We start from the raw sequence: 17,110 nt of genomic DNA, 5'->3' as shown, positions 1-17,110 counted from the left end.
TGAACACTGTAACAAGAATTCCTAAAATAAATGGATTTTTAAAAGATGCCTTACACTTGAAGAATTAGTGACATACTAAATGTATTCAAGTTAACATAATATGATGAAAATGTCATTCATTTGAATGCAATTTGCAGGGAACATATTAATTAGTCTTAGCTCGCCTTGAAAAGAACACATTATTTCTGCTTTATGAAAATAGGAAAAAAAATAACATAGCAGGCCATTTGATGAAATCCTTTGGTCTGAACATGAGAAAGAAGTCAAAGGATTTGTAATTTGCTCTGCATAAGCTTCCAAAAACCCTACAACTTCTGAAATAGATTGAATTCAATAGAACTTACCTAACCACAGTTGGCTGTTAATAAGCACATTTGTCTGTTTATTTGCTGCCTAAGAAGCACACTTTCTCCAAAATGACTGAAAATCATGTACTGTACTTCCAAAATGTAATTCCAAAATGGAAAGAATTGTGACTTCCAGTAAATGCCCCACAGGAGTCTCTCTGCTAACTACCAATCATGTCATCTCTCTGAGCAGCTTGGCATGGCCAAGATACTGCAATGAGGATAAGAAATGGTCCCCGGTGATTTAACATCCAATACACAAACCTCCATCATGTCTGCACAACAGAAAATTAGTTTGGCAGCCACAAAATTCATCTCTTAAGAACTGGCTGGTTTTCATGTTTTGAATGAGCCAGATTCATTTCCTTATTGAGAAAGTCCTCTTTATGTCCACAAGTACCCATCTAATTCTATTTCTTCCAGAAATAGACTGGAGGTGCGCTCTATGGTTCTGTGTACCACAGTAATTGTCTCAATCTCTATCTTTATCTTTTTCTTTATCTCCAGTTCAATTTCTTGGTGCCTCAGCCTCCCTCTGGCCCAACTGCTCTCTACACAAACACACACACACACACACACACACACACACACACACACACACACATTGGTTTGCAGAACAAAAGGAAATTTCATATATGGCTCATAAATACTTATCAGTTTGAACAAAAAAAAATCCCCTGAGATTATGTGTTAACCTGAAGAGCTTTATAAAACATAGAGATTCCTTGGCCCCATCCTTAGACATATCAATCCCATATGTCTGGAATTAGATGCCAGTCATCTCACCTTTTAAGTGTTCGACATGATTTCCATGGTTGGTCAGGAATGAGATTCACTTCTTGTTGGTATAAGGCCACACATGTCCTTTGGCACACTTTCAGAATACCAACTCCCTTAGATATTTCTCTCCGTATTTGGAGAACTTCTGAGAACAAAGAGCCTCACCCACAGACATGGCCGTGACAACAGGAACAGAGGGTCTATTTTACTCCACGTGGACAAACACTTGCCTATCTATTCCATCCCTTCAAGACACAATAGGAAAAGGCAAAGGGATAAGGAGCTAACATTTACCAAGCATCAAAATATTTACCGGAAAAAAAGATGGGCTAGAAACTTTTTTACTCCTTTGATTTTTCTAACAAGTCTATAAATTAGACATGAGCAATACCAATTTACAGATGAGGAAACTGATGCTCAGACAGAAGAAGGAATCTACTCATAGTGGCATAGCTCACAAGAAGCAGAACAGAGATTCAAAGAGTGTTGTTGTTGACCTAGATTTAGGACAACACCCTGGTAATCACAGCCTCTGAACTACCCATACATGCATGCACATACACACAGGCTGTTAAAACATGCATTTCATTTTTTCCCTCCCTAAATGGCGCATATTGTAGTGGGCTGAACACTGAAATAATAGGACTGAACTCGGGTTTTTAGTCCCAGTTCTCCCCTTAATTAGCTTTTGTGACCTTTGTGAAACTTCTTCCATTTTCTGGGCCTCATGTTCCTCATCTATTAAATAAGACTGGGATATGATATGATTTCAAAGTCTCTTGTCGCCTTAAAATATCTTCACTTCCTCTATTTCTCTCCATCACTAAAAGCCCAGTACACACTATATTGTATGTATTACCTGGCATTTTTAGAACATGTCCTTCCTAAATGCGGAGTAACTCCGAGGGAGTGAATGTTCATCTCCCCTTACATATTTGAAATGTTTTGTCTTACATCCCCTTGTCCCTCATACATGATTTAGTACCAGTCAATAACTGTCAAACTCACCACCCCTAAAATATCTCGGTCCACTCCTCTGTTTCAGGATACATTCCAATTCTGATGTCTTTTGCTTACTTTGTTTTTGTAATGCAGATGAGGGGCAGGTTATTGTAGTGTTTCTGCTTACAGAACCACTCCTTGGAGAAAGATTTTTGTTTCTTCACAAGGCAAGACTATGCTTCAGTGCAGTGCCTTGGGAGAAGGCCTCCTCCACATCAAAAGGTGTATTCTAAGCAGGAGTTCGAGCATCCAGAAAGAAAATGCTATCATCAACACACAGGTGAAAGATACAGAAACATTTAATCAGCAAGAGCACTGGAAAAAAAAGTCAAGGGACCTGAACTTGAGTTCAAATTCCACTACTACCTAGATATTTAACCTTGGATTAAGGCGTTTGACTTTCTGAGCATCAGTTTCACCTCTGTAAATGACTCTCCAAAGACAATGAAATATTTGAGCACAAAACAGAGGCACTTAAACATCTCAGCAAACTTCTAGGTTTCCCCAGACTGTTCATTAGCCCTCCCTCTTCTCTCCTCGAATCTCTAACATCTCTTCTTTCCTCCCTATTTCACAAAGAAAACAACAGCAATCAGAATAAAACACCCATCAGCTTCCAGCACTACATCTCCTCATCTGCCTGTATCTCTGCTCGTATACTCGGATTTCTTTCCTGTTGCAGTGAAAGATAGAAATCCAAAATCAGATCAGCCACTCCATTTGTGCCCTGAATACTCAAGGGCTCTGGTCCTGCAACTGTCCTTTTCTCTCCTATGTCACATATTTCTCCCTCCTACTGGACCATTCCCATCAACAAACTTGTTCTCATGTTCTAGGATCTCTCTTCTTAGATTAAAAAATAAAAACACTTTGGGCCCCCATGCTCCTCTCCAGTTACCCCCAAATTATCATTACAGTGAAGCTTCTCCAAAGAGTGGTCTACATTTTCTTCCAATTCTTTCTCAACTAACTCCATGCTCACTTTTTTGTCCTTTATTTATTCCACCTCTTACCAGCATTTGACAGACTGGGCCACTACAGCCTTCCCTTGGCTTTCAGACATCACACTGTCCTGATTTCCCTCTTATGTCAATGGTCGTTCCATCTTAGAGCTCAATACTCTCTATATATCAAACTCTACTCCCCTGACGCCAAACACCATCAATGTGCTAACAACTCCCAAATTGCTATCTCCACTTCAAACTTCTTTTGTGAATATCACACTCACATGTCTACTTGCCTACCCAATATCTGGAAAGGCATTAAAATTTAGTGCTCCAGGATATGGGCTTCCTAGGCAGCCCCCAGCCAGTGACTGAACACGACAATGGTGCAAGAACACATCCTTTCTGACCAGCTGTCCAGCACAGGACCCCTCCATCAGCAGTCTTTGCACTGGAGCTCCCTTTGGTGCTGGCTGAGACTTTCTCAGAGCTGTAGCCCAGCCTGAAACGACTTTCTATTGAAGGCATCCTAAGCTCAAGATTGGATGGGCCATTTTCACGCCTCCCACAAAAGCTATAACTTTGAGCTCAGAGACACCAACACAAGTACCTCTCGCTCAGAGACCTGGGTTTCAGTTGAGGAAAGATCCTTCTCTAAGCTTTGAATTGATAAGCATTCAGCCTCTTGCCTTTTGTTCCACCAGTCCTAGGAGTGCTAGCTCCTTCCTTTATGTGCTACTTCCATGATGCCTCAGAATTCTCTTTCGACCCTTTCAGTTAACTAGTTAAAATTACCAGTTAAATACCTAGTTTTAAAAAATGATTTTAAATTCTCTCTGCTCAAATAAGTGGTGTAGGGGATGCGGGGCAGGGTTGGTGAAAGAAAGTTGAATCCTCATCATCCAGTTCAATGGTTAAACTATTTGACCATAGAAAAGCTAGTCTCAACCTAATCTTATAGTCTAGTCTTTGGTTACGTTTCTTTCCCTGACCAGAGGGCTTTGATTTTGTTTGAGTTAATGATTGTCTTGATTGCTATATGTTATCCTTTTCTTCTCCTACCACCACCACCCTTCCTTGATTATGTAAATATTCTCTCAATATGTTCAAACACATTTGGTATTTTATTATTATCACTCTCTGGAAGACTTCTCTCCCAGAGCCTTTTGATCTTCTCCAGGAATTCTGGTTGTTCCCCCAAGTCACCTGTATAACAGTTGTCTGAGGAATTGTTGTCACCAGTTCCCATCACCCTGCAGATTCTTGTAGCCACCTTTGTGTGTGGGGGATCTCCTGTTTACACCTGTTTTTAAACAGACCCATCTCTAATATGTAATACAGCAGCTGACTAACAGTGCCCACCAATATCTCAAATTTTAAGGCCAAGAGAAATGAAGATGAAGTGTGTATAGATTTCAATTGAAGTAATGGGAAAGTCAAGGCAGGAAAAATATACAAATAAAATGAAAAATTATGATATAACTTTTGGACCCCTAGGCATAGTCCATCTTCTTCAACATCTGGGCCACCAGAGCCTGAATAATGGGAGGAATTTGCCAGATGCTCACCACTAGTAAAGTAATTTCAAAGAAACTGAGAGGCCCACTTGGATTATGTGCTCAGATTATATTCAGAGCAGAAATACCACCATATTAAATAAGGTTTGTAATTGCCTCATTATCTTGAATCTGCAGAAAATGTAATGGACCAGAAACCAGCCCTTGTATATATCTGTTTCTGTTTGGAAATTAAGATACTGGCTATGACTGTGTGACTATGTGACAAAAGTAACTGAAATAGGAAATGTTTACTACTTTAATAACTGAACTAACTTGGCACAATTGATTTTGAAATTCATTTTAAAAGACGCTCACATAGGAGTACATTCTAGAGCCAAAGTAGAAAGAAAACAAAGCAAGCAAAAAGTTTGGGGCTGGGACGAAGGACAGGCACAAATGCCAAGGAGAAGGGTATAATTTCAAGTTCAGTTCACAAAAATATGACGTATTGTCATGCAAGACAAAGACAAAGGTAAACTAATTGTTTCCAGTTGATTGCAACAGAAGTTTAATTGGTTTGGTTCAGAGAGAACCATCAACTGTTTCAACCAGGAGAAAGGAATTATACTTTAAATAAATCATGGGTCTGAATTTGTGATATAATCATGCTGAAATAAAAATAAAACTAAATAATTATGCCAACTAGAAAATCTTATTAGGACTTAAAAGCTAGCCTTTTAAAACTAAACATTCTCCAAAAATGGTTTAGACTAGCTGCACCACTTTCTGTTGTTATTTTCAAAGCTACCACGAGGGGGCAATATCTCCTGGCCTCACTGCGGCTTCCCTCCCATTCAAACCGCAGGCAGTCACTGTTTTTTCAGGTAACAGCCCAAAGGTAGCTCAGATTTTCCCGCAGTGCAAGAGAGTCTGCGCGGCCTTACCTCCCACCGTTATCCACTGACGTCCCAAACTTACATAACGCTGTATGTGCGTTATTGTAGTGGTTCTCAACTCTGACTCTGCATTAGCGTCATCTGGGGTGCTTTAAAAAAAAAACAAATGATGCCTGCAGAATTCTCAAGATGGGGCCGGTAATGGTATACTATAAAACTTTCCTCAGTGAGGCTGTCACGGATGAGAACAATGTGCAACCCAGTCTCAGGGTATTAGAAAACAGTATTGAGGAGTTTGAGAATTTCACATTTGTGTGAGTGTCCTTCCCCTGTTTTATCATCTCTAATGCAGTCTTTGCAGGGGATCTTATAATGAGAGAGAAGCTTCAATCATCTTCTATGACTATTCATTTCAGTCAGCCCAGTGCTTAAGATTAAGCTGCCTAGATCAGTCTACCTTTTATTAGGTTTATCCTCATCTGGAAACTTGAATACTTTTTAAAGGGGGCAATGCTGTTTTATTCTCATCTCTAATAAATTATTGCTAGGAAACCTTTAGCAGAGACCATGTTGCAAACTGTCATTTCAGCTCCATGCCACAGATATCACCTTAATATAAGAAGAAACAGAGATGCAAATCCTCTTGTGAACAATAATCAAGTTAATCTGTGAGGGGGGGGATCTGCTCTGATTAACTCATATCAATTTTAACTTCATGGACACCACAGAAATTAAACCCTTTGGAACTCAGAGGGAGTCAGAAGTCCTTGTGAATAATTAAAGATTTGTCTTCAAAGCCTTTAAAAATAAAATCACAAAGCCAGATTTCGACAGCTAGGAAAAGGAGAGGCATAACCAAGGTTCTAGTCCTATGGTTTGAGCAAAGATGACAATTTGATCTCCCTAGGTTATCTATGGTACTATAGTACATATTACATGGTAGAATGAGACTTTGTGGTCAGACAAATGTCGTTTAAAATCCAGATTTTATAAATCACATACTATGCAGTGTAGGCGAAATACTTAACCTCTCTGAGCCTCTGTTTTCACATATCTGATAATGGGGATAATCACTACAGCACAGAGCTGTGTCCATGAAATGGGGCAATGAATGCAGACAAAATACCATGTGGATAGGTTGCTCAATATAAGGCAGTTGGTATTAGAGACTGTTCCGGGAACCGACATTTCAAAGTCTGGGATGTGCTCGAACTGCTGCAAATGCTGTCCATCGCTCACCACCTAGGCAGGTCCAGGGTGGTTAATGTCTGATCATAAACCTTACACTCGCTCTCTGGTGTTTCCCACTTGACTGCTATTCACAGTCCCCCCACAAACCACCCTTCACCGGGGCTTAATCATGATGCATCAGGGAAACTACAACCAGAGGACTTAAAAAAAAAAAAAGCAGTGAAACAAAGTCATGTTGAAATGTTAATGGGGTCATGTTCAGCATTTGCACATCTCTTGGAATTCTTTAGCAAATGGATTTTCAATTAACATTTCACTGTCAGATGGGAATGGGTCTGTCTCATAGTATCCTTGTGACCCTTTCTCATCCAGAGGCAAGGAGAGCAGCAGTCTAAAATAGGCAGTATAAGTTATGGTCTATTCAAAGTATACATTTATCTTAACATTTACTAATATGCATCCAAGTGATCTGGGTAAGCTCCTTACAAGCAGAGACCATGTCTCATTCATCTTTGCATTCTGTTCAAGCTGAAGAACTGGTACCAAAGAAATGCAAATTAAAACAAGACTAGCCATCCAGCTAGTTGGCAAAACCTGAAAGGTATAAAAATACCCAATTCTGGCTATAATCCAAACCTTTCTGGAATCAGCAGTATGTTCAAGAAGCCTTAAAAAGGTCCACGCCCTTTGACATGGTAATTTCAGTAATTAGATCTAAAGAGAGACTTAAGGAATGTTCAAAATTATAGTTTCAATGTTCACACAGTGTTGCTTATAATACAGAAAAATAAAATAAGACTATGGGGAGAGATTAAATAAGGTACATTGTATCCCTAAGATGAAATACTATATAGCCATTTAAAAATGATGTCAAGAGAACTCTTTCCTGGCTTTGAAAAGATACATTCAGAATATATTAAATGATAAAAGCAGACCACAAATAGTATGATCTCATTTTTGTCAAAAATATGATAATACATACCTGAAACTATCCTGGAAGACTGGGAGCATAAACTCTAAAATATAAAAAAAACATTATCTTGAAATGATGAAATGACAGGGGATTGTTTTCTTGTTTACACATTTCTGTATTGTTTAATTTCTGTAGTAAATATATAGTGCTTTTTATTCCACTAAAATTTAGATATTTTGAAATATTCAGATATACAGAAAACTACAAAAAGTAACAAAACAGGCACCCTTTTAAGCTGTATCTAGAATAGAAATTAACGTTTTGACAAATTTGGTTCATCCTTCTCTCTCAAAATGAAAATTAAAACGGGATACAGCTAAAATCCCACCCCCGCTTCTTTCCTGCTTTCTGCTTCCCCAGAAGTAAGCACTGCCCTCAAAGTTCGTGCGTATCATTCCTGTGAATGATATACTTCTCTACATATGTATAGATCAAGTGTTATTGTTATTTTTTGTTTAAAATATTTACACAGATGATGCTATCGTCATTATCATCATCAGCAGCAGCAGCAGCAGCATCTCCTTAGGCTTTATTCAAAGCATTGCTGTGTTTCTGTGACAGAGCAATGGAGTCAACTCTGCTAATTACATCTCTCGAGATTCTATTTCTCTCTCTATTGAAAGGCTTAATCAAGCAGCTTCACTAGTATTAACTCACTTTGTTATATTGTACTATCCCACTCTACAAATTGTTTCCCAACTTGCTTTTTTTTTTTTGACTCTGCATGTCTTTTATACATACAAAAACAAACTATTAATGTTTTTATTATTATTGTTATTCTAAGCCTCCTCATAAAAATTACCTCTAGTTTTTACTTCTTTGATATTATTTCCAGAGTGACTTCTGTGGAGCGGAACTGCCAGGTTGAAGAAACTAATTGTATAGCCTGTTACATGTTTCAGAACACTCACCACCTGACAATGCTCTAAGCCAAGTAAGATCAGTGCGATCAGTTCTTTACAACTCAGTCAAAACTGAGGTGGATAAATTTATTTTGGTGGTGTAAGAGGTATGTATTGCTACCCTAAATGGATTCTAATGTGCACTTTATTTAATTGGTCTTGAAGCTAACACTTTTTCTTTTGGTTGATTTATTATTTTGCTTTGTGTTTGTGACTTCTCTATTCACTTCTTTGATTACACATTCAGTTGTATTTTATCTATGATCATAGTCATTTCTTCAACCCCAATATGCTTTAGTCCAGAATTCAAAATATCCTTTTTATTTTATACATATGTAATTTTTATATATTCATATATTATGCATATTTTATATATTAAATATGTTTCACATATAATACATATGTTTAATCTTACGTCAGCAAAATATCTAGATAACACCCTTGTCTTTTTCACTAGAATATGTGGCATTATGTAGATAGAAATAAAGTTCTTTAGGTGCTGTGGGTTACTATTTTTGCTCTGGGGGAAAAATTCTTATTGATGTGTGAAAGTGAAATATTCATACAGAAAATGCTCTTATAGTGCATTAAATTTTATATATAATATATCTTATTGTATATTATATGTAACTTTTATATAAATATATAATTATACTATTTATATAATATTTAAATAAAATATATACTATGTGATATATAACTAATATTTATACTATATTTATAATAATATAATTATATTTATACTAATACAAAATTATTTGTTTATTATATATGTTATTGTACATATATTATTCACAGCCAGACAGATTTTAAGTCAAGACACATCTCATGGTTTTAACTTGAGGAACCAGGTTTGCTTCATAATGGCTTTCCAATGCTAAATGGTAGGAATCTATTCAATAACCTAATTAACAAAAGCAAAACAAGAACTGCCCTTTTCCTTCCATTTTCAGCTCTACCCCAATCTCACCTCTATTCTTAGTAAATTTTCAGGGCCCACTGTCACACTCAATTCTTGGTGAATTTCTTATCGTTTTTGTTTCTTTCACATACGGCATCACCTCTCAACCATACTGATATCTAGCTGGCCTCTCAGATCAAGTCACCATGTGCCACTTCAAGCCTTAAAAGCGGAGGGTGGGTGGCAGTGAGTTGAGAGGAAAATGAAAGGTAATGGAGGAAGTACTGATCCCTTTTATCATTTTCACAGAAGCAGCCTGAGGACTGCTGGCTCCACATGAAATAATAACTTTCAAAAACTTCCATAAGATGTGAAGACATTTAAACAAGAGAGTATTAATTCCTTATTGACCTAATTTAAAGAAACCATACTTTAGACTCACAAAATAGGGAAAAAAGAATGTTTTCACCCTAACCCAAGGCACTGTAAGATTTAACAGCCTTTCCCTTCTTTTTATAGTTTTTAAAGAAGACAGACAAGGAATCTAATGTGGGAATTTGCTTTTAGACTTTATCAACCATGATGTTATGCTCTAGTCAATTAGGATAATCTTATAGAGAAATAAAATTTGGATGTCTGCTGGTAGCCTCAAGTAACAAAATGTTTAATCCTATTTAGTCATCAACTATCACATTAGATAATTTGTAATGATGAGTTATCTATCACTTGCTGTTTTGCGGCAAGATTAACATTTATACCTGTGGGGCTGAAAAATCTTGCACGTTAAAATAATTCATTTTGTGGAAAGGGACAGAGACTTTTCTCCCACAGACTTCACCGTTCCAAGGAGCATAATAAGCTATATGCCCAATATGTGTATTTCATATTTTTATTTAGAGAGATACTTCTTTATAATAGTTGGTAGAAGTCTGAACTTTGGAAATGTGATTTCCCATTCCCGTGTCTTCAGTACATGTTTATAGTTTAAGTGAATCTCAAATAATGAAATCCATGCTTTTTCAGTCGATTGAGGTCATCAACAACCTCTTACAGAGGTTAAGAGACCACTCATTGAAGCCAGCTTGCCTGGGACTGAATCACAGGTCTGCCTCTTCATTGTGTGACCCTGAAGAAGCTATTTAACCTCTCTTACCTCAGTATACTCATCTGTAAAACAGAGTTAATAATAATACCTACTGCTAAGGTTGTTAAGTGAGGATTAAATGAGTTAATAAGCATAAAGCATTTTGAATAGAACAAATGCCATGTAAGTATTAGTACTAGGTACTAAGTACATACTTCACATTGCAATCTTGATTTCTGCAATTTCTTTGAAGAACTCTTTAATTCGCAAGTTCAAGAGCATCCAGAACAGACTCATTTTAGATGTAGGTTTCCTATAGTTTTGACAGCTTTTGGTTTTTTGTTTTCTTTCTTGATTTTTTTGTTATTTGATTTACCTGTAGGTCAGAATGATCAACAAGGTCTGGAAGTGTGTTGTTTGCTCCATTTTTATTTGAGGAGTAAAATATGCATCAATTTTCTCCTGTGAGAGCAGTGTTATTCGTTGAATTTCTTAGCAGGAACGCCAGCCACTAAATTACCATTTACATTGCTTATTTACTCTTGGAAGCTTCGGGATTGTTTCTACTGCTGTGCCTCTTTTCTTAGCCATGAATTTGCCTTCTTTCCAATACCCACGATTTTGCCCTGGCATTTATTCTTCTGGGATTTATTCATTGACAGTTGTCAGAATTTAACCTCATTGTCAAAAAACACAATGAAAATTTTATTCCCATTTTACAGAGGTCAAAACTGAGACCCTAGAGGTTAAATAACTTGCCCAAAGTCATGTGCCCTAGTAAGTAACAAAACAATAATTCAATCACCGGCTGTGTTCTTTCCATTTCCACTGAGTAATGGTGACATAGAGAAACTTGGAAAATAGGACCTAGATCTCAGAGTATTGCATACCCATTGACATTTTTTTCAGCTCTTCTCTCATGCACATAAAGGCACAAATACTTACACATTCCGCAAATAAGTTTACTACTACTATTTTCCTACAAAAATAGCTCTCTTCACCTAATCAAACTTTTAATTTTAAGCTTCAATCCATTATTTATATATTTTTCAAAATATAGTGATACTACAGCATGACAGACTATATAGAGACTCTGTGGGTGTGCACGTGTATGTGTGTGTGCATGTGAGTGTGTACACTTCTCACACCCCTTTACTCCTGGACTCCCACCGAAAGACACAGAACACTAAACGTTTCCTTTTTTCCCTGGAAGGCAAATGTGATTTGCTTTATTTGTTTTGATTTGAGAAAACTGAAATAAAACAAGGTACGTAACTTTCCAAAGGCTAAACAATGGTCAGACTAAAACAAAGTATCTCAATGCTGATAATAAGTCCAGTAGGAAACTTTTACATATAAACCTTTACATCATCCGCTTTTCCTACTATGAACATATGATGCACTTTTCCCATTTTTTCCTTAATAAAGAAGGATTTCTACAGGATAGCTGGAATATAATAAAATGGTAATATAGGTTTGAATAAATATATGACATATATCCATCATTATAATATAATACAGAGCAATTCCACTGCCCTAAAACTCCTCTGGGCTCTGCCTATTTATCTCTCCTCCCTCCCCATCACTGGCAACCACTAATCTTTTACTGCCGCCATATTTTTGCCTTTTCTAGAATGTCATATTTTGGGAATCATACAGTATGTGGCCTTTTCAGATTGGCTTCTTTCACTTAGTAACATGCATTTAAGTTTCCTCCATGTCTTTTTCCTGGCTTGATAGCCCATTTCTTTTTAGTGCTGAATAATATTCCATTGCCTGGGTATACCACAGTTTATGCCTCCATTCAGCTACTGAAGGACATCTTGGTTGCCTCTAAGAACATACAACACCAAGAGTGAACCCTAAAACATACTATGGACTTTGGGTCATTATGATGTGTCAATGTAGATTCATCCTTGGTGGAAAAAAGACATGTACCATTCTGTTGAGCGATGTTGATAACGAAGGAGGCTATGCCTGTGTGAGGAAAGGAGGTATATGGGAAATCACTGTACATCCATCTCAACTTTGTGGCAAATGTAAAACTGCTGTAAAATAAAGTCTTTTTAAAAAGGTATTATCTTTGGGGAAGCAGATATACAATTAAGCTAATGTTGAACGGGAAAATGACTTAAAATATAAATAGCTACATAAAATAACATCTTGAAAATATTAATAACAAGTTAATTTCATAGAAGTAAAAGCTATATCAAGATGTGAAAGATGGACAAAAGAAACATATAAATTTAAACAGAAAAAAAATTAAATTTCTGATGCCAAAATGAGATCTACTTAATAATGAGTCACATAAATAAAGCATGGCACATAAATTACTACAACTAACAACAGGGGTAATTTATGCTCCTGACATTAATTTCAATTAGTATATATCCAGGTATAATAATAGATCATGAGAAAAAGACAGAAAAGAACTAGGTTTGTTCTGTCTGTTGGAAGGGCAGGGAAGCAGGAGAGAAGAGTTCAGGGAGTAGAGATTGTTCCAGAAGCCCAAAGGGAGTCAGTGAGCCATTTCATAATAGCCACATACACATCCGGAAAGATCAACAGATCCAGCAACAGATCCAGCAACAGTGGCCAGCAGATCTCATTAGTGATTTTGAAAGGATTAGATATTAATCATCACCACTATGTGCTTCCTGCAGAACACAGTCTGCTTGGTACAATCCTCTGCAGGACTCATAAAGGTATTTGAGTCTTAGGTAAAATATGAAAGAAAATATATCGATGTATGGAAGTTAAGCTCTTTTCTATCCATATAGAAGGCCTTTCAATCGATTGCTCTCATCATTATCGCTGTAGGGAGTTACTGCAAACACTTCCATTGATTGTCGAATAACGTAACAATATATCATGTGCTTTGATTCAAGAAAACTGGGGCATATAAAGTTATTACAAGTGAGATTTAATTCTAAACAATAAATCTTATAAGTGGATAGATTTTAGCAGAATGCAAGCCAAATTTTCTGAGAAATTGATGTTGCCAATGACAGGCTACAAGCAGTTTGTAACTTTGGTCCAGTCTGCAAATTTGGGGAAATATTTCTTTTACTGTAAGAAATCTGTAGCGATAGCTAAAGTAATCCCCATTCCTCAGTAGGCTGCCAAAGCTGCACAGACTTCTCACCATGCAGGGTTTATTTTCAGCACAGGAAAAAGACTGAACTAACAACCCAGGCTGTCAGAAAAACAGCAGGGGAGGAACCATGATGGAAACATGTTTAAAATCGTAAACACCCCCTACTCACTGTACATTTGACAATAAACTGTTCCCTGCAGGGAACAAGATTATTTGCAGTGTGGACCTCCAAAAAAATGGGTAGAGATCATTCCCAGTTGTACTTCTAGTATTCGAAAATTGATTGCGGCTGCCTACTTATTGGATCGAGACTGAATTTAGCAGTCGCAGCCAAGGTTGCCAAATATCTTATAGAATATTAAACAGAAAAATGCAAGTCATGAACTTTAAAACCAAGGAAATAAAAGAAGGAAGGAAGAAAAGAAGGAAGGAAGGAAGGAAACCAGTCAGGGACATATGAGCTGCTTTTTGCTTTGTGTGATAAGGACAAGTTAGTCAAATACTGTAAAAAGAAGTAGAATTCAGAAAATAAAACCTAAACATGGTAAACACACAACAAATCACCTCAATCTGTCAGCCAAATCAATTGTGCATTACTTATACACTAAAAAACAAATCAGTATCAGAGAAAGACAAATATCATATGATGTCACTTATATGTGGAATCTAAAAAAAAGGACACAAATGAACTTATTTACAAAACAGAGGCAGACTCACAGACATAGAAAACAAACTATGATTAACAGAGGAAAGACAGCGGGGTGGAGAGATAAAGTGGGAATCTGGGATTTGCAGATACAAACTACTATATATAAGATAGGTAAACAACAAGGTCCTACTGTACAGCAGAGGGAACTATATCCAACTTCTTGTAATAACATACAATGAAAAAGAATATATATATGTTTATATATAACTGAATCACTATGCTGTACACCAGAAACTAACACAATATTGTAAATCAACTGTATTTCAATAAAAAACCTGTAAAATCAGTACAAATTCAAGGATATGAGAGAAACTATTGGATGAAAGGCATAAGGGAGACTTTTCTCAGAGCTGCTTTTGCATAGTAAACACTCTCTTTACTTATACTGCATGTTCAATGTTGACCACTGCCACCTAACCGCAGATTATAGATTGATTAAAAATAACAGACTTCTAAATATAGTTTTATTAACACTCACCATATGTTTAAAAAAATTGCTATACTCCGCTTCCAAAGACAGCCTGAAGGGATAGCTTGGGAGGAGGGTGTTAGCCCGTCTTTTCTACCCCAATCTACCTTTGATAAAAGAACAGAGATAAGATGAAAACGAGTAGTCAAATGTCTACTTTTCTATTGCTATAACCTTGCTATCCTTTTAATCAAGGTTTGTTTTGCTGATTTCACAATACAGATATTCGTCAAGCTAATATAAGCATTATAGAGAAATATTATATATAATATGTTGCATATATATGGTCGGTCTGCTACAACGCTATAACCTGGTGTGTGTGTTCCAAACATTACTGCGCTATACAAATTGTGCGATAAAACTTGCAGTACTCATGGGGGAAATGGGGTCAGGATGAAGTCTTTATGTGTTGTGTGCCTATCCTTATTTTTCCCATGAGCCTTATCATTTTTACTACACAATACATATAGTGTGGTGATTTTTAGGAACACATATGTATTGTAAGAAATTCGTATTTTCAAAACAAGCATTAGAGTGAAATCTCCTGGATATGTATTTAATATATCCAACCCAGGATAGAGGCCCTCCTTTCCGCACCCTAGAATTTCAAACCTAACATGCCTGTTCATCCATTAAGCTCTTTTATTGAAATAGTGATTATCAGTTTTGAGTGACCACTAAGGTCACTTTTTTGTTATAACCAGAGTAATCAGATCACTAGTAAATAGATAACATCTTTAAAGTAGAGTGACCCAAACATTTCTCTTCTGATTTTTTTTACCAAGTAAGTAATATTCCACTGACACAGAACAGTATATACCTTAATCTAAATTGCTCTGAAAAACAAGAAATAGGAAGTCTCAAAAAAATGTGGATTGTGCATGGTCAGCTTTTTCTTAATATATACATTTATTCCATCAGCTGAGCTTAAAATTGTACATGGATCTCGTATCATATTAAGTATGTTTTGAATGAAATTAGCTTCAATCTAATACTCCAGATTTTATAGTCTCACAAGGGAAGAGAGGGTGAAAGAACTGAGAGGAGTGTTAATACACAAGATGTGAGCAAATGATAACATTAATTTTAAAAGCTTAAGTTACACAGGGTGAGAGAAAAAATAACCTGTACCAACTTTCATAGTTTAAATGACAGGAGCAAATATAACTTGTTTAGTTATACCTTTGTGGCTGTTTTCCCTAAAGGAAGGAGAGTTTCTTAGAAAAAGCTTCATGATGAAAGTCAAGGTGCTAATCAATGCTAAGAAGCAGAGCAACAAGAACCATCAGATATCACTAGTAGGTGTATAAAATGGTACAACCACTTTGGAAAACTGACTGGCAGCTTGTAATAAAATAAGTATATATTTACCCTATGAACCAGCAATTCTACTCTAAGGTTTATATCCATGAAAAGAGAAAAATATGTCTGCAAAAAAAAAAAAAGAAAGAAGAAAGGCTTGTACAGGAATGTTTATAGCAGCTTTATTTATATATGGGGAAATGGGTAAAACTGTGCTGTACTTATGCCCTAGATTATTCCTCAGCAGTAACAATGAACAACACAAAGCAACATAGATGAATCTTGTAGAAATTATGTTGAGCAAAATAAGCCGGATACAGAAATACATATCATATGATTACACTGATATGTTACCCCAAAGGGGGAAGGGAAAAGACCCCAGTTCTTGTCATACCCAAGAGATAAGATTACAGACCGGAGGTGGACAGCGTTGTGTAGTGAAAGATCTTAAAGGATTTATTTAGGAAAGGAAAAGTGCACCTCCAAGAAACGGAGGCAGGCTGACCCAAGGGAGGAAAAGCAGCGGTCTTTGTCTCCCCTTTCTCTTATACCCTCGCTTAGAGGTGGTCTTTTGATTGATTGACAGCTCTTGTCCCTGGAGTGCTTAGTCATGTTTGTCCCCTTTGCGCATGTCCTTACCCATGATGCAGACAAACCCATGGGTAGGGGCCTGAACCGCAATGCTAAATATATTACTATGAGCACTGGGTCATGTTTGGTTAGGTCCTTCTCGCTACTGCTCAGTCATGGCTGTCAGGTTCTAACCAGTTTCTTGCTGGCACTCATTTAGAGGAAGTCCCTGTATGTTAGAAGCGGGCATAACACCATCTTCCCGACCATCCTCCCTCCCCTCCACCTGTCTGCGCAGTGCCCCCACTTATCTAACTACCTAACAGAGATGAATTTAAGAACAGATACAACTAATGTATGAGGGTAGAAATTAGAATAGTGGTTGCTGCTGCCACATGACAATACATTTCTATGACCTAGAAATTTATTAGACAATGTAAGTAT

The 17,110-nt window shown here is 36.9% G+C and overlaps 1 long non-coding RNA gene across 2 annotated transcripts in view; it reads right to left on the bottom strand.

Annotated features, from left to right (window-relative positions):
• The window catches only part of LOC141576355 (uncharacterized), a 309,969-nt gene that overhangs the window by 99,955 nt on the left and 192,904 nt on the right, over window positions 1-17,110 (bottom strand). The window contains exon 4 of one of the 2 annotated variants that reach the window (XR_012504706.1): window positions 7,640-7,675. The exons of the other annotated variant lie outside the window; for it this stretch is intronic. This is a non-coding gene — a long non-coding RNA (uncharacterized LOC141576355). Of the gene's footprint in view, window positions 1-7,639; window positions 7,676-17,110 lie in introns of those variants that run through there. 2 annotated transcript variants of the gene reach the window in all.

This window comes from Camelus bactrianus, chromosome X (genome assembly GCF_048773025.1).
Source record: "Camelus bactrianus isolate YW-2024 breed Bactrian camel chromosome X, ASM4877302v1, whole genome shotgun sequence".
Classification (NCBI taxonomy): domain Eukaryota; kingdom Metazoa; phylum Chordata; class Mammalia; order Artiodactyla; family Camelidae; genus Camelus; species Camelus bactrianus.
The sequence above is the reverse complement of the archived record's forward strand: the minus strand, read 5'-3'. Positions and strand labels throughout refer to the sequence as shown.